General features: G+C 38.7%; 17 non-coding genes across 17 annotated transcripts; all 17 read left to right on the forward strand.

Moving 5' to 3' along the window:
• Positions 1–570: 570 nt before the first annotated feature.
• Positions 571–663, forward strand: Trnam-cau (transfer RNA methionine (anticodon CAU)). The gene is made up of 2 exons: positions 571–607; positions 628–663. It is a non-coding gene; the product is annotated as a tRNA-Met (tRNA).
• A 2644-nt stretch (positions 664–3307) lies between these two features.
• On the forward strand, positions 3308–3400 carry Trnam-cau (transfer RNA methionine (anticodon CAU)). Its single transcript has 2 exons — positions 3308–3344; positions 3365–3400. It is a non-coding gene; the product is annotated as a tRNA-Met (tRNA).
• Positions 3401–3620: 220 nt separating this feature from the next.
• Positions 3621–3713, forward strand: Trnam-cau (transfer RNA methionine (anticodon CAU)). The gene is made up of 2 exons: positions 3621–3657; positions 3678–3713. It is a non-coding gene; the product is annotated as a tRNA-Met (tRNA).
• Positions 3714–4247: 534 nt separating this feature from the next.
• Trnam-cau (transfer RNA methionine (anticodon CAU)) lies at positions 4248–4340 on the forward strand. Its single transcript has 2 exons — positions 4248–4284; positions 4305–4340. It is a non-coding gene; the product is annotated as a tRNA-Met (tRNA).
• Positions 4341–4560: 220 nt separating this feature from the next.
• Positions 4561–4653, forward strand: Trnam-cau (transfer RNA methionine (anticodon CAU)). Its single transcript has 2 exons — positions 4561–4597; positions 4618–4653. It is a non-coding gene; the product is annotated as a tRNA-Met (tRNA).
• An 847-nt stretch (positions 4654–5500) lies between these two features.
• Positions 5501–5593, forward strand: Trnam-cau (transfer RNA methionine (anticodon CAU)). The gene is made up of 2 exons: positions 5501–5537; positions 5558–5593. It is a non-coding gene; the product is annotated as a tRNA-Met (tRNA).
• Positions 5594–7065: 1472 nt separating this feature from the next.
• On the forward strand, positions 7066–7158 carry Trnam-cau (transfer RNA methionine (anticodon CAU)). The gene is made up of 2 exons: positions 7066–7102; positions 7123–7158. It is a non-coding gene; the product is annotated as a tRNA-Met (tRNA).
• Positions 7159–8006: 848 nt separating this feature from the next.
• Trnam-cau (transfer RNA methionine (anticodon CAU)) lies at positions 8007–8099 on the forward strand. The gene is made up of 2 exons: positions 8007–8043; positions 8064–8099. It is a non-coding gene; the product is annotated as a tRNA-Met (tRNA).
• Positions 8100–8632: 533 nt separating this feature from the next.
• Trnam-cau (transfer RNA methionine (anticodon CAU)) lies at positions 8633–8725 on the forward strand. Its single transcript has 2 exons — positions 8633–8669; positions 8690–8725. It is a non-coding gene; the product is annotated as a tRNA-Met (tRNA).
• An 847-nt stretch (positions 8726–9572) lies between these two features.
• On the forward strand, positions 9573–9665 carry Trnam-cau (transfer RNA methionine (anticodon CAU)). Its single transcript has 2 exons — positions 9573–9609; positions 9630–9665. It is a non-coding gene; the product is annotated as a tRNA-Met (tRNA).
• A 220-nt stretch (positions 9666–9885) lies between these two features.
• Trnam-cau (transfer RNA methionine (anticodon CAU)) lies at positions 9886–9978 on the forward strand. Its single transcript has 2 exons — positions 9886–9922; positions 9943–9978. It is a non-coding gene; the product is annotated as a tRNA-Met (tRNA).
• An 847-nt stretch (positions 9979–10825) lies between these two features.
• Trnam-cau (transfer RNA methionine (anticodon CAU)) lies at positions 10826–10918 on the forward strand. The gene is made up of 2 exons: positions 10826–10862; positions 10883–10918. It is a non-coding gene; the product is annotated as a tRNA-Met (tRNA).
• Positions 10919–11138: 220 nt separating this feature from the next.
• Trnam-cau (transfer RNA methionine (anticodon CAU)) lies at positions 11139–11231 on the forward strand. Its single transcript has 2 exons — positions 11139–11175; positions 11196–11231. It is a non-coding gene; the product is annotated as a tRNA-Met (tRNA).
• A 220-nt stretch (positions 11232–11451) lies between these two features.
• On the forward strand, positions 11452–11544 carry Trnam-cau (transfer RNA methionine (anticodon CAU)). Its single transcript has 2 exons — positions 11452–11488; positions 11509–11544. It is a non-coding gene; the product is annotated as a tRNA-Met (tRNA).
• A 222-nt stretch (positions 11545–11766) lies between these two features.
• Trnai-aau (transfer RNA isoleucine (anticodon AAU)) lies at positions 11767–11859 on the forward strand. Its single transcript has 2 exons — positions 11767–11803; positions 11824–11859. It is a non-coding gene; the product is annotated as a tRNA-Ile (tRNA).
• Positions 11860–12090: 231 nt separating this feature from the next.
• Trnav-cac (transfer RNA valine (anticodon CAC)) lies at positions 12091–12184 on the forward strand. Its single transcript has 2 exons — positions 12091–12128; positions 12149–12184. It is a non-coding gene; the product is annotated as a tRNA-Val (tRNA).
• A 532-nt stretch (positions 12185–12716) lies between these two features.
• On the forward strand, positions 12717–12809 carry Trnai-uau (transfer RNA isoleucine (anticodon UAU)). Its single transcript has 2 exons — positions 12717–12753; positions 12774–12809. It is a non-coding gene; the product is annotated as a tRNA-Ile (tRNA).
• The last annotated feature ends 3616 nt before the right edge of the window (positions 12810–16425 follow it).

Raw genomic sequence — 16425 nt, forward strand, 5'->3', positions numbered from 1 at the left:
AATCTGAAGGTCGTGAGTTCGATCCTCACCCGGGGCAGTGAATTTTTTTCCCCATGTTTTTTTAAAATTTATTAAGTATTTTTTTAGTTCTGTTCTCGTGATTCGGTAGCTCAATTGGCAACGCTGCAGTCTCATAATTCAATATTAGAGAGACCCATCTGGAGGTCAACGTTTCGATCTCACCCGAGGCAGTGAGTCTTTTATCTATAAGAACGTTTTTTCGAATTTATTTATTTCTTTTTTAGATTCGTTACCGTGCGTCGTTAGCGCAGTTGGCAGCGCGTCAGTCTCATGAACCAGTATCTGTGATAGCGATCTGAAGGTCGTGAGTTTAATCCTCACCCGGGGCAGTGAATTTTTTTCCAATGAATTCTTTAAAAAATTATTAAGTATTTTTTTAGTTCTCTTCTCGTGATTCGGTAGCTCAATTGGCAACGCGGCAGTCTCATAATTCAATATTAGAAACAGCCATCTCAAGGTCGTCAATTCGATCTCACCCGGCATAGTGAATCTTTTATCCCCAAAAACGTTTTTTCAAATTTATTTATTTATTTTTTGCTTCATTACCGTGCCTCGGTAGCGCAGTTGGCAGCGCGTCAGTCTCATAATCCAGTATCTGAGAGAGCGATCTGAAGGTCGTGAGTTCAATCCTCACCCGGGGCAGTGAATGTTTTCCCCCATGATTTTTTAAAAAGTTTCTTAAGTATTTTTTTAGTTCTGTTCTCGTGATTCGGTAGCAATCCAAATATGCGTTTTTGGAGGTCTCAATTTCGAAGAATTGCCGTGATGCCGTGGGAGGGTCACCAAGCCTCTCCTCTGCCGATCATTACCAAATATCGTCTAAAACAGCTTTTTAGAACTATAATTGCAAAAAACTTCCGGGGGAGGGCCCCTGGTCCCCGCCCCCCCCTAACATTGCCAAACCTTTGTCCAAAACTGCATTGTTGGAGTTGGAATTTCGAAAAATTGCTGCAGAAGAGAAAAGGAAGACTTTTCCTACCTCTAACATTACTAAAGGTTGTCTAAAACTGCATTTTTAGAACTACAATTTCGAAACAGTTCCGAAGCAGAGTCACCGAGCCACCCTTTTCCTGACATAATCGAAGGAATCTGCAATTGTGTTTTTAGAGTTTCAGTTCCAAAAAATTTTTACGAGAGGGTCACCAAGCCTAGCCTCTCCCTAAAATTACCAAAGATCGACAAAAACTGCAAATTCGTAAATTTTCCGAGGGAGAAGACTCAGAAACCATTACTTTTGAGTCAATATTATACCTACTATGGGGAACGTATTGCTTACATCGAGTGATGATTCCCCCGCCAATCAAAAGCTGAATCCTCTCTCTCTGTGGATTTTAAAATATATTAAGAAACAAAAAAGTGGGATGAGAGCTTGCTAAAACTCATACCCTTTCCCCTTAAATTTTTTTAAACTGGCGAAGGCCCTGAAAAATTAAATGTTATCATTTTAACTGGGGCTTGTACATAAATTACAAATGTTCCCGACACATGCAATAAATAGAACAAATCTGGTAGTCCTAACGCTCAAATTAAAAGTTCTGAGCAAGCAGCTAAACTAATTTTAGTATTAGCCTCGATTATTCGCAAGATCCTAAATTTATTTAAAAAATATATTGCTTGCACTTTTAATTGCGATTGTAAATGTAAGCAGTTCGTTTTCGCATCTGTTGTAACTTTTTTTTTTTTTTTATCTCAAGCAACTTTATTTTGTTGAATTGTTTTGATTGATTTATTAAATGATTGCAAATGATGCAAATTTAACTGGGTGTGACTCTAAAAAGTGTTATATTTCACCTAATTTAAAAGCAAGAGAGCAGTGAAATTTTTTTGGGAGGGGGGGATTATGCGCCATTGAGCTTGAGGGGATGGGCACCCCTGATGCACTCCCCTGCCCTCCTACCCCCAAAACTCTTATAAAATTTACACCGCACCGATTTCGAGCCGGGGACTCCACAAGGGCTGGGTCCCTAGTTTCCGAGTAGGCCAGTATTTGGTTACCAAGATGTGCCAAATTCAACTCCTTGATACATCCTGAGTAAAAAATACAAAAATCATGAAATTTTTCAAGATACATTTTTGTGACTGATATGCTCCATGTCTTTTGCCATTTATTCAATACCGAATTCAGTAGTTTGAATGTTCTCTTGTTATTGCTTGTTTTTATCTTACTTCTACTGCATACTGTTAGTATCTTAAGCATGAGAAAAAAATAACACTTACTCTACTCTATTTCATTTTCTGCACTACTTGTGATTGAAAAAAAAAATGTTTGTACTCAGAAATATTTCGTTACATTTATTTTTAACTTAAAACGGGCGTGTCTACGTGTCTTACAAAGTTATAATCATTTTATAAGACTGTAACTTTTGAAAAGTGCAAATAAAGTGCTTTAAATAATTTCAACTGTTCTAGAGTCTTTGAAAATTATTAAAGTTTTCCTCGAAAATTTCTTCAATTTTGTCTCGTATCAACAAAATAAAATATGAATTGTTCGATTGGAAAGAATATTACTCTTTCGTTCTTATTTTTTAATTTCTACACCATTTCTTTTCAACCATTTTGTACAATTTTAAACTGTTGGGCATTTCATGAAAAGGTGGGAAGGGGGTGTTGGGGAAAGTGATCCAAAACAAACTACATTAAAAGTCGATATGAGAAATGACAATGTGCTTCTCTTTTCTCCTCTCGTTTTTCCTCTCTGTCGATTTATGTCAACGATTTGTCGAGCAAGCAGTTTTCATTTTGATTGATCTTGATTTGCAAAAGAATGCGTAAATTTTAAAAGACTTTGTTTCCCTATACTTCTTCGTATTTTTGTAGTCTCATTCACCCCATATAAGGCCTCAAAATACATATTTTTATATATATTTTTCAAACAATTACCCGGGGGAGAAACTCCCGGACCCCTTGAAATTATGGATGTCCTACAACCGACTTAAAGGTACATTCTGCTGTTATCCTTACCACTACAAGGTAAAAAAAAGAACAAGAAGAAATTAAAGTAAAAATAACAACAGTCCACAGTGAAATCATTAAAAAAATCAAGACAAAAAACATCCTACATGTTAAATATTTTTATGCGTGTATATGTGTCTATTAAAATATTAATTATTTTTTTAGTTCTGTTCTCGTGATTCGGTAGCTCAATTGGCAACGCGGCAGTCTCATAATCCTATATTAGAGACAGCCATCTCAAGGTCGTCAATTCGATCTCACCCGGCATAGTGAATCTTTTATCCCCAAAAACGTTTTTTCAAATTTATTTATTTATTTTTTGCTTCATTACCGTGCCTCGGTAGCGCAGTTGGCAGCGCGTCAGTCTCATAATCCAGTATCTTAGCGAGCAATCTGAAGGTCGTGAGTTCGATCCTCACCTGGGGCAGTGATTTTTTTTTCCCATGTTTTTTCAAAATTTATTAAGTATTTTTTTAGTTCTGTTCTCGTGATTCGGTAGCTCAATTGGCAACGCTGCAGTCTCATAATTCAATATTAGAGAGACCCATCTGGAGTTCAACGTTTCGATCTCACCCGAGGCAGTGAATCTTTTATCTATAAGAACGTTTTTTCGACTTTATTTATTTCTTTTTTAGTTTCTTTATCGTGCCTCGGTAGCGCAGTAGGCAGCGCGTCAGTCTCATATTCCAGTATCTGAGAGAGCGATCTGAAGGTCGTGAGTTCAATCCTCACCCGGGGCAGTGAATTTTTTTCCCATGATTTCTTTAAAAAATTATTAACTATTTTTTTAGTTCTGTTCTCGTGATTCGGTAGCTCAATTGCCAACGCGGCAGTCTCATAATCCAATATTAGAGAGAGCCAGCTGAAGGTCGTCAGTTCGATCTCACCCGGCACAGTGAATCTTTTATCCCCAAAAACGTTTTTTCGAATTTATTTATTTCTTTTTTAGTGTTGTTATCGTGCCTCGGTAGCGCAGTAGGCAGCGCGTCAGTCTCATAATCCAGTATCTGAGAGAGCGATATGAAGGTCGTGAGTTCAATCCTCACACGGGGCAGTGAATTTTTTTCCCATGATTTCTTTAAAAAAATATTAATTATTTTTTTAGTTCTGTTCTCGTGATTCGGTAGCTCAATTGGCAACGCGGCAGTCTCATAATCCTATATTAGAGACAGCCATCTCAAGGTCGTCAATTCGATCTCACCCGGCATAGTGAATCTTTTATCCCCAAAAACGTTTTTTCAAATTTATTTATTTTTTTTTTGCTTCATTACCGTGCCTCGGTAGCGCAGTTGGCAGCGCGTCAGTCTCATAATCCAGTGTCTGAAAGAGCGATCTGAAGGTCGTGAGTTCAATCCTTACCCGGGGCAGTAAATTGTTTTCAACATGATTTTTAAAAAAATTTATTAAGTATTTTTTAATTCTGTTCTCGTGATTCGGTAGCTCAATTGGCAACGCGGCAGACTCATAATCCTATATTAGAGACAGCCATCTCAAGGTCGTCAATTCGATCTCACCCGGCATAGTGAATCTTTTATCCCCAAAAACGTTTTATCAAATTTATTTATTTATTTTTTGCTTCAAAACCGTGCCTCGGTAGCGCAGTTGGCAGCGCGTCAGTCTCATGATCCAGTATCTTAGCGAGCAATCTGAAGGTCGTGAGTTCGATCCTCACCCGGGGCAGCGAATGTTTTTTCCCATGTTTTTTTTAAATTTATTAAGTATTTTTTTAGTTCTGTTCTCGTGATTCGGTAGCTCAATTGGCAACGCTGCAGTCTCATAATTCAATATTAGAGAGACCCATCTGGAGGTCAACGTTTCGATCTCATCCGAGGCAGAGAATCTTTTATCTATAAGAACGTTTTTTCGAATTTATTTATTTCTTTTTTAGTTTCGTTACCGTGCCTCAATAGCGCAGTTGGCAGCGCGTCAGTCTCATAATCCAGTATCTGTGATAGCGATCTGAAGGTCGTGATTTCAATCCTCACCCGGGGCAGTGAATTTTTTTCCCATGATTTCTTTAAAAAATTATTAAGTATTTTTTTAGTTCTGTTCTCGTGATTCGGTAGCTCAATTGGCAACGCGGCAGTCTCATAATTCAATATTAGAGAGACCCATCTGAAGGTTAACGTTTCGATCTCACCCGAGGCACTGAATCTTTTATCTATAAGAACGTTTTTTCGAATTTATTTATTTCTTTTTTAGTTTCGTTATCGTGCCTCAGTAGCGCAGTAGGCAGCGCGTCAGTCTCATAAACCAGTATTCGAGAGAGCGATCTGAAGGTCGTGAGTTCAATTCTCACCCGGGGTAGTGAATTTTTTTCCCATGATTTCTTTAAAAAAATATTAATTATTTTTTTAGTTCTGTTCTCGTGATTCGGTAGCTCAATTGGCAACGCGGCAGTCTCATAATCCTATATTAGAGATAGCCATCTCAAGGTCGTCAATTCGATCTCACCCGGCATAGTGAATCTTTTATCCCCAAAAACGTTTTTTCAAATTTATTTATTTATTTTTTGCTTCATTACCGTGCCTCGGTAGCGCAGTTGGCAGCGCGTCAGTCTCATAATCCAGTATCTTAGCGAGCAATCTGAAGGTCGTGAGTTCGATCCTCACCCGGGGCAGTGAATTTTTTTTCTCATGTTTTTTTAAAATTTATTAAGTATTTTTTTAGTTCTGTTCTCGTGATTCGGTAGCTCAATTGGCAACGCGGCAGTCTCATAGTTCAATATTAGAGAGACCCATCTGGAGGTCAACGTTTCGATCTCACCCGAGGCAGTGAATCTTTTATCTATAAGAATCTTTTTTTTTGAATTTAATTATTTCTTTTTTAACTTCGTTATCGTGCCTCGGTAGCGCAGATGGCAGCGCGCCAGTCTCATAATCCAGTGTCTGAGAGAGCGATCTGAAGGTCGTGAGTTCAATCTTCAACCGGGGCAGTAAATTGTTTTCAACATGATTTTTAAAAAAATTTATTAAGTATTTTTTAATTCTGTTCTCGTGATTCGGTAGCGCAGTTGGCAGCGCGTCAGTCTCATAATCCAGTATCTTAGCGAGCAATCTGAAGGTCGTGAGTTCGATCCCCACCCGGGGCAGCGAATGTTTTTTCCCATGTTTTTTTTAAATTTATTAAGTATTTTTTTAGTTCTGTTCTCGTGATTCGGTAGCTCAATTGGCAACGCTGCAGTCTCATAATTCAATATTAGAGAGACCCATCTGGAGGTCAACGTTTCGATCTCATCCGAGGCAGAGAATCTTTTATCTATAAGAACGTTTTTTCGAATTTATTTATTTCTTTTTTAGTTTCGTTACCGTGCCTCAATAGCGCAGTTGGCAGCGCGTCAGTCTCATAATCCAGTATCTGTGATAGCGATCTGAAGGTCGTGAGTTCAATCCTCACCCGGGGCAGTGAATTTTTTTCCCATGATTTCTTTAAAAAATTATTAAGTATTTTTTTAGTTCTGTTCTCGTGATTCGGTAGCTCAATTGGCAACGCGGCAGTCTCATAATTCAATATTAGAGAGACCCATCTGAAGGTTAACGTTTCGATCTCACCCGAGGCACTGAATCTTTTATCTATAAGAACGTTTTTTCGAATTTATTTATTTCTTTTTTAGTTTCGTTTAGTTCTGTTCTCGTGATTCGGTAGCTCAATTGGCAACGCAGCAGTCTCATAATCCAATATTAGAGAGAGGCATCTGAAGGTCGTCAATTCGATCTCAACCGGCACAGTGAATCTTTTATCCCCAAAAACCTTTTTTTCGAATTTATTTATTTCTTTTTGTCCAGTATCGTGCCTCGGTAGCGCAGTTGGCAGCGCGTCAGTCTTATAATCCAGTATCTGAGAGAGCGATCTGAAGCATCTGAAGCGGGGCAGTAAATTGTTTTCAACATGATTTTTAAAAAAATTTATTAAGTATTTTTTAATTCTGTTCTCGTGATTCGGTAGCTCAATTGGCAACGCGGCAGACTCATAATCCAATATTAGAGACAGCCATCTCAAGGTCGTCAATTCGATCTCACCCGGCATAGTGAATCTTTTATCACCAAAAACGTTTTTTCAAATTTATTTATTTATTTTTTGCTTCATTACCGTGCCTCGGTAGCGCAGTTGGCAGCGCGTCAGTCTCATAATCCAGTATCTTAGAGAGCAATCTGAAGGTCGTGAGTTCGATCCTCACCCGGGGCAGTGAATTTTTTTCCCCATGTTTTTTTAAAATTTATTAAGTATTTTTTTAGTTCTGTTCTCGTGATTCGGTAGCTCAATTGGCAACGCTGCAGTCTCATAATTCAATATTAGAGAGACCCATCTGGAGGTCAACGTTTCGATCTCACCCGAGGCAGTGAGTCTTTTATCTATAAGAACGTTTTTTCGAATTTATTTATTTCTTTTTTAGATTCGTTACCGTGCGTCGGTAGCGCAGTTGGCAGCGCGTCAGTCTCATGAACCAGTATCTGTGATAGCGATCTGAAGGTCGTGAGTTTAATCCTCACCCGGGGCAGTGAATTTTTTTCCAATGAATTCTTTAAAAAATTATTAAGTATTTTTTTAGTTCTCTTCTCGTGATTCGGTAGCTCAATTGGCAACGCGGCAGTCTCATAATTCAATATTAGAGAGACCCATCTGGAGGTTAACGTTTCGATCTCACCCGAGGCAGTGAATCTTTTATCTTTAAGAACGTTTTTTCGAATTTATTTATTTCTTTTTTAGTTTCGTTATCGTGCCTCGGTAGCGCAGTAGGCAGCGCGTCAGTCTCATAATCCAGTATCTGAGAGAGCGATCTGAAGGTCGTGAGTTCAATCCGCACCCGGGGCAATGAATTTTTTTCCCATGATTTCTTTAAAAAAGTATTAACTATTTTTTTAGTTCTGTTCTCGTGATTCGGTAGCTCAATTGCCAACGCGGCAGTCTCATAATCCAATATTAGAGAGACCCATCTGGAGGTCAACGTTTCGATCTCACCCGAGGCACTGAATCTTTTATCTATAAGAACGTTTTTTCGAATTTATTTATTTCTTTTTTAGTTTCGTTATCGTGCCTCGGTAGCGCAGTAGGCAGCGCGTCAGTCTCATAAACCAGTATTCGAGAGAGCGATCTGAAGGTCGTGAGTTCAATCCTCACCCGGGGCAGTGAATTTTTTTCCCATGATTTCTTTAAAAAAATATTAATTATTTTTTTAGTTCTGTTCTCGTGATTCGGTAGCTCAATTGGCAACGCGGCAGTCTCATAATCCTATATTAGAGACAGCCATCTCAAGGTCGTCAATTCGATCTCACCCGGCATAGTGAATCTTTTATCCCCAAAAACGTTTTTTCAAATTTATTTATTTATTTTTTGCTTCATTACCGTGCCTCGGTAGCGCAGTTGGCAGCGCGTCAGTCTCATAATCCAGTGTCTGAAAGAGCGATCTGAAGGTCGTGAGTTCAATCTTTACCCGGGGCAGTAAATTGTTTTCAACATGATTTTTAAAAAAATTTATTAAGTATTTTTTAATTCTGTTCTCGTGATTCGGTAGCTCAATTGGCAACGCGGCAGACTCATAATCCTATATTAGAGACAGCCATCTCAAGGTCGTCAATTCGATCTCACCCGGCATAGTGAATCTTTTATCCCCAAAAACGTTTTATCAAATTTATTTATTTATTTTTTGCTTCAAAACCGTACCTCGGTAGCGCAGTTGGCAGCGCGTCAGTCTCATAATCCAGTATCTTAGCGAGCAATCTGAAGGTCGTGAGTTCGATCCTCACCCGGGGCAGCGAATGTTTTTTCCCATGTTTTTTTTAAATTTATTAAGTATTTTTTTAGTTCTGTTCTCGTGATTCGGTAGCTCAATTGGCAACGCTGCAGTCTCATAATTCAATATTAGAGAGACCCATCTGGAGGTCAACGTTTCGATCTCATCCGAGGCAGAGAATCTTTTATCTATAAGAACGTTTTTTCGAATTTATTTATTTCTTTTTTAGTTTCGTTACTGTGCCTCAATAGCGCAGTTGGCAGCGCGTCAGTCTCATAATCCAGTATCTGTGATAGCGATCTGAAGGTCGTGAGTTCAATCCTCACCCGGGGCAGTGAATTTTTTTCCCATGATTTCTTTAAAAAATTATTAAGTATTTTTTTAGTTCTGTTCTCGTGATTCGGTAGCTCAATTGGCAACGCGGCAGTCTCATAATTCAATATTAGAGAGACCCATCTGAAGGTTAACGTTTCGATCTCACCCGAGGCACTGAATCTTTTATCTATAAGAACGTTTTTTCGAATTTATTTATTTCTTTTTTAGTTTCGTTATCGTGCCTCAGTAGCGCAGTAGGCAGCGCGTCAGTCTCATAAACCAGTATTCGAGAGAGCGATCTGAAGGTCGTGAGCACAATCCTCACCCGGGGCAGTGAATTTTTTTCCCATGATTTCTTTAAAAAAATATTAATTATTTTTTTAGTTCTGTTCTCGTGATTCGGTAGCTCAATTGGCAACGCGGCAGTCTCATAATCCTATATTAGAGACAGCCATCTCAAGGTCGTCAATTCGATCTCACCCGGCATAGTGAATCTTTTATCCCCAAAAACGTTTTTTCAAATTTATTTATTTATTTTTTGCTTCATTACCGTGCCTCGGTAGCGCAGTTGGCAGCGCGTCAGTCTCATAATCCAGTGTCTGAAAGAGCGATCTGAAGGTCGTGAGTTCAATCCTTACCCGGGGCAGTAAATTGTTTTCAACATGATTTTTAAAAAAATTTATTAAGTATTTTTTAATTCTGTTCTCGTGATTCGGTAGCTCAATTGGCAACGCGGCAGACTCATAATCCTATATTAGAGACAGCCATCTCAAGGTCGTCAATTCGATCTCACCCGGCATAGTGAATCTTTTATCCCCAAAAACGTTTTATCAAATTTATTTATTTATTTTTTGCTTCAAAACCGTGCCTCGGTAGCGCAGTTGGCAGCGCGTCAGTCTCATAATCCAGTATCTTAGCGAGCAATCTGAAGGTCGTGAGTTCGATCCTCACCCGGGGCAGCGAATGTTTTTTCCCATGTTTTTTTTAAATTTATTAAGTATTTTTTTAGTTCTGTTCTCGTGATTCGGTAGCTCAATTGGCAACGCTGCAGTCTCATAATTCAATATTAGAGAGACCCATCTGGAGGTCAACGTTTCGATCTCATCCGAGGCAGAGAATCTTTTATCTATAAGAACGTTTTTTCGAATTTATTTATTTCTTTTTTAGTTTCGTTACCGTGCCTCAATAGCGCAGTTGGCAGCGCGTCAGTCTCATAATCCAGTATCTGTGATAGCGATCTGAAGGTCGTGAGTTCAATCCTCACCCGGGGCAGTGAATTTTTTTCCCATGATTTCTTTAAAAAATTATTAAGTATTTTTTTAGTTCTGTTCTCGTGATTCGGTAGCTCAATTGGCAACGCGGCAGTCTCATAATTCAATATTAGAGAGACCCATCTGAAGGTTAACGTTTCGATCTCACCCGAGGCACTGAATCTTTTATCTATAAGAACGTTTTTTCGAATTTATTTATTTCTTTTTTAGTTTCGTTATCGTGCCTCAGTAGCGCAGTAGGCAGCGCGTCAGTCTCATAAACCAGTATTCGAGAGAGCGATCTGAAGGTCGTGAGTTCAATCCTCACCCGGGGCAGTGAATTTTTTTCCCATGATTTCTTTAAAAAAATATTAATTATTTTTTTAGTTCTGTTCTCGTGATTCGGTAGCTCAATTGGCAACGCGGCAGTCTCATAATCCTATATTAGAGACAGCCATCTCAAGGTCGTCAATTCGATCTCACCCGGCATAGTGAATCTTTTATCCCCAAAAACGTTTTTTCAAATTTATTTATTTATTTTTTGCTTCATTACCGTGCCTCGGTAGCGCAGTTGGCAGCGCGTCAGTCTCATAATCCAGTGTCTGAAAGAGCGATCTGAAGGTCGTGAGTTCAATCCTTACCCGGGGCAGTAAATTGTTTTCAACATGATTTTTAAAAAAATTTATTAAGTATTTTTTAATTCTGTTCTCGTGATTCGGTAGCTCAATTGGCAACGCGGCAGACTCATAATCCTATATTAGAGACAGCCATCTCAAGGTCGTCAATTCGATCTCACCCGGCATAGTGAATCTTTTATCCCCAAAAACGTTTTATCAAATTTATTTATTTATTTTTTGCTTCAAAACCGTGCCTCGGTACCGCAGTTGGCAGCGCGTCAGTCTCATAATCCAGTATCTTAGCGAGCAATCTGAAGGTCGTGAGTTCGATCCTCACCCGGGGCTGCGAATGTTTTTTCCCATGTTTTTTTAAAATTTATTAAGTATTTTTTTAGTTCTGTTCTCGTGATTCGGTAGCTCAATTGGCAACGCTGCAGTCTCAGAATTCAATATTAGAGAGACCCATCTGGAGGTCAACGTTTCGATCTCATCCGAGGCAGTGAATTTTTTATCCATAAGAACGTTTTTTCGAATTTATTTATTTCTTTTTTAGTTTCGTTACCGTGCCTCGGTAGCGCAGTTGGCAGCGCGTCAGTCTCATAATCCAGTATCTGTGATAGCGATCTGAAGGTCGTGAGTTCAATCCTCACCCGGGGCAGTGAATTTTTTTTCCCATGATTTCTTTAAAAAATTATTAAGTATTTTTTTAGTTCTGTTCTCGTGATTCGGTAGCTCAATTGGCAACGCGGCAGTCTCATAATTCAATATTAGAGAGACCCATCTGGAGGTTAACGTTTCGATCTCACCCGAGGCAGTGAATCTTTTATCTATAAGAACGTTTTTTCGAATTTATTTATTTCTTTTTTAGTTTCGTTATCGTGCCTCAGTAGCGCAGTAGGCAGCGCGTCAGTCTAATAATCCAGTATCTGAGAGGGCGATCTGAAGGTCGTGAGTTCAATCCTCACCCGGGGCAGTGAGTTTTTTTCCCATGATTTCTTTAAAAAATTATTAACTCTTTTTTTAGTTCTGTTCTCGTGATTCGGTAGCTCAATTGGCAACGCGGCAGTCTTATAATTCAATATTAGAGAGAGCCATCTGAAGGTCGTCGTTTCGATCTCACTTGAGACAGTGAATCTTTTACCCCCCCCCCCCCCCCAAGAACGTTTTTTCGAATTTATTTATTTCTTTTTTAGTGTCGTTATCGTGCCTCGGTAGCGCAGTTGGCAGCGCGTCAGTCTCACAATCCAGTATCTGAGAAAGCGATCTGAAGGTCGTGAGTTCAATCCTCACCCGGGCAGTGATTTTTTACCCCATGATTCAAAAAAAAATTATTGAGTATTTTTTTAGTTCTGTTCTTGTCATTCGGCAGCTCAGTTGACAACGCGGCAGTCACATAATCCAATATTAGAGAGAGCCATCTGAAGGTCGTCGTTTCGATCTCACCCGAGCCAGTGAATCTTTTATCCAAAAGAACGTTTTTTCGAATTTATTTATTTCTTTTTTAGTTTCGTTATCGTGCCTCGGTAGCGCAGTTGGCAGCTCGTCAGTCTCATAATCCAGTATCTTAGAGAACGATCTGAAGGTAGTGGGTTCGATCCCCTTCCGGGGCAATGAATTTTTTTCCCATGATTTTTTTTTTAAATTTATTAAGTATTTTTTTAGTTCTGTTCTCGTGATTCGGTAGCTCAATTGGCAACGCAGCAGTCTCGTAATCCAATATTAGAGAGAGGCATCTGAAGGTCGTCAATTCGATCTCAACCGGCACAGTGAATCTTTTATCCCCAAAAACCTTTTTTTCGAATTTATTTATTTCTTTTTGTCCAGTATCGTGCCTCGGTAGCGCAGTTGGCAGCGCGTCAGTCTTATAATCCAGTATCTGAGAGAGCGGTCTGAAGGTCGTGAGTTCAATCCTCACCCGGGGCAGTGAATGTTTTCCCCCATGATTTTTTAAAAAGTTTCTTAAGTATTTTTTTAGTTCTGTTCTCGTGATTCGGTAGCAATCCAAATATGCGTTTTTGGAGGTCTCAATTTCGAAGAATTGCCGTGATGCCGTGGGAGGGTCACCAAGCCTCTCCTCTGCCGATCATTACCAAATATCGTCTAAAACAGCTTTTTAGAACTATAATTGCAAAAAACTTCCGGGGGAGGGCCCCTGGTCCCCGCCCCCCCCCTAACATTGCCAAACCTTTGTCCAAAACTGCATTGTTGGAGTTGGAATTTCGAAAAATTGCTGCAGAAGAGAAAAGGAAGACTTTTCCTACCTCTAACATTACTAAAGGTTGTCTAAAACTGCATTTTTAGAACTACAATTTCGAAACAGTTCCGAAGCAGAGTCACCGAGCCACCCTTTTCCTGACATAATCGAAGGAATCTGCAATTGTGTTTTTAGAGTTTCAGTTCCAAAAAATTTTTACGAGAGGGTCACCAAGCCTAGCCTCTCCCTAAAATTACCAAAGATCGACAAAAACTGCAAATTCGTAAATTTTCCGAGGGAGAAGACTCAGAAACCATTACTTTTGAGTCAATATTATACCTACTATGGGGAACGTATTGCTTACATCGAGTGATGATTCCCCCGCCAATCAAAAGCTGAATCCTCTCTCTCTGTGGATTTTAAAATATATTAAGAAACAAAAAAGTGGGATGAGAGCTTGCTAAAACTCATACCCTTTCCCCTTAGATTTTTTTAAACTGGCGAAGGCCCTGAAAAATTAAATGTTATCATTTTAACTGGGGCTTGTACATAAATTACAAATGTTCCCGACACATGCAATAAATAGAACAAATCTGGTAGTCCTAACGCTCAAATTAAAAGTTCTGAGCAAGCAGCTAAACTAATTTTAGTATTAGCCTCGATTATTCGCAAGATCCTAAATTTATTTAAAAAATATATTGCTTGCACTTTTAATTGCGATTGTAAATGTAAGCAGTTCGTTTTCGCATCTGTTGTAACTTTTTTTTTTTTTTTTATCTCAAGCAACTTTATTTTGTTGAATTGTTTTGATTGATTTATTAAATGATTGCAAATGATGCAAATTTAACTGGGTGTGACTCTAAAAAGTGTTATATTTCACCTAATTTAAAAGCAAGAGAGCAGTGAAATTTTTTTGGGAGGGGGGGATTATGCGCCATTGAGCTTGAGGGGATGGGCACCCCTGATGCACTCCCCTGCCCTCCTACCCCCAAAACTCTTATAAAATTTACACCGCACCGATTTCGAGCCGGGGACTCCACAAGGGCTGGGTCCCTAGTTTCCGAGTAGGCCAGTATTTGGTTACCAAGATGTGCCAAATTCAACTCCTTGATACATCCTGAGTAAAAAATACAAAAATCATGAAATTTTTCAAGATACATTTTTGTGACTGATATGCTCCATGTCTTTTGCCATTTATTCAATACCGAATTCAGTAGTTTGAATGTTCTCTTGTTATTGCTTGTTTTTATCTTACTTCTACTGCATACTGTTAGTATCTTAAGCATGAGAAAAAAATAACACTTACTCTACTCTATTTCATTTTCTGCACTACTTGTGATTGAAAAAAAAAATGTTTGTACTCAGAAATATTTCGTTACATTTATTTTTAACTTAAAACGGGCGTGTCTACGTGTCTTACAAAGTTATAATCATTTTATAAGACTGTAACTTTTGAAAAGTGCAAATAAAGTGCTTTAAATAATTTCAACTGTTCTAGAGTCTTTGAAAATTATTAAAGTTTTCCTCGAAAATTTCTTCAATTTTGTCTCGTATCAACAAAATAAAATATGAATTGTTCGATTGGAAAGAATATTACTCTTTCGTTCTTATTTTTTAATTTCTACACCATTTCTTTTCAACCATTTTGTACAATTTTAAACTGTTGGGCATTTCATGAAAAGGTGGGAAGGGGGTGTTGGGGAAAGTGATCCAAAACAAACTACATTAAAAGTCGATATGAGAAATGACAATGTGCTTCTCTTTTCTCCTCTCGTTTTTCCTCTCTGTCGATTTATGTCAACGATTTGTCGAGCAAGCAGTTTTCATTTTGATTGATCTTGATTTGCAAAAGAATGCGTAAATTTTAAAAGACTTTGTTTCCCTATACTTCTTCGTATTTTTGTAGTCTCATTCACCCCATATAAGGCCTCAAAATACATATTTTTATATATATTTTTCAAACAATTACCCGGGGGAGAAACTCCCGGACCCCTTGAAATTATGGATGTCCTACAACCGACTTAAAGGTACATTCTGCTGTTATCCTTACCACTACAAGGTAAAAAAAAGAACAAGAAGAAATTAAAGTAAAAATAACAACAGTCCACAGTGAAATCATTAAAAAAATCAAGACAAAAAACATCCTACATGTTAAATATTTTTATGCGTGTATATGTGTCTATATGTATATATGTGTGTGTGTGGGTGTTAGGGCAATGTGCGAATCCAGGTCCCTCCCGAAAAAAATTTCTGGATGCGGCCTTGGGGGACCTTGGGGGGGGGGGGGTGACACTAACACAAAAACAAAAAAAAAAAGAAAGAAAAGAAGGAATGAAAGAGAAAGGAAGAAAAAAAAGAGGGGAAAAAAAGCTCCGAATAAGAGAAAACGTAAAAAATAAGTAAAATTTACTTTTTGATATTTACTGTTGTGGCACTTCGAAGAGAGAGAGAGATAATTGTAGAGTTAATTGTTTTCTAGTAAGCAGTTTTGATTTTTTTTCTTTCCCTACCCATTTTTTTCTTCTTTTTTCCCTTCCCCTCCTGTGTCCCCCCTTTTTCTTTATTTTCTTTTTTGGGGGGGCGGGGAGGGGCTGGAGGGGCACAGCGACATAACTGACAAGTGGCCCGCCTTGGTTCTCTGCGGCCCTCCAACAGAAACAAGTCCAGATCTTGCTCCCTCTTGATGTGATCAAACATGGCCGACGCTGGTATATCAGCGGTTGGAGTCGCCCTAAACTCCATGGCTGAGAGAATCCCCAGTCAAGTCGAAGCGCTTGTTTCTCGTAGTACTATGACGTTTAAGGACTCCTGATTGGCAACTTTTCCCCTCTTTCCGGCAAAACAACAACAAAAGAAAAACCGGCGTGCAAGTAATGCAGTTTCTTGAGCGATGGGAAGGATTTAAACTTAATCGCTTGTGAAAGCTTTATATTTTAAAGCTCACAGTTTAGAGATTCGATAAGGAAATGAAATTATTTCTTATTTTATGAAATGGTCTGTTTACCTCGCTTTCAAATGATGCGCAAAAGTAGCTGGAATGAAATATTACCGGCGCAAGGGACTGGACAGCCCAATTTCGAACACCCGAGTATTTTTTTCTTTCTGTCGTCCCGTCGATAATTAAGAACACTGATATTTACTTTATAAGTACAATTTTAATGTACGTAACTTTTTTCTCTTGGACCAAGGGAGGAAAAAATATTTTTACTGTATTTCTCTGCTTTTCAGGGGTAAAAAAAAGAACAGGGGTGCCCCCATGGACAGAGCCTGATTACCGCAGGGTCACGTGGGGCACAGGCCCCTCCTCTTAGATTTCTGGGGCCCCCAAAATTCCCTTAATTTATC

The sequence above is a fragment of the Uloborus diversus genome, chromosome 9, assembly GCF_026930045.1.
Source record: "Uloborus diversus isolate 005 chromosome 9, Udiv.v.3.1, whole genome shotgun sequence".
In the NCBI taxonomy this organism is placed as follows: Eukaryota; Metazoa; Arthropoda; class Arachnida; order Araneae; family Uloboridae; genus Uloborus; species Uloborus diversus.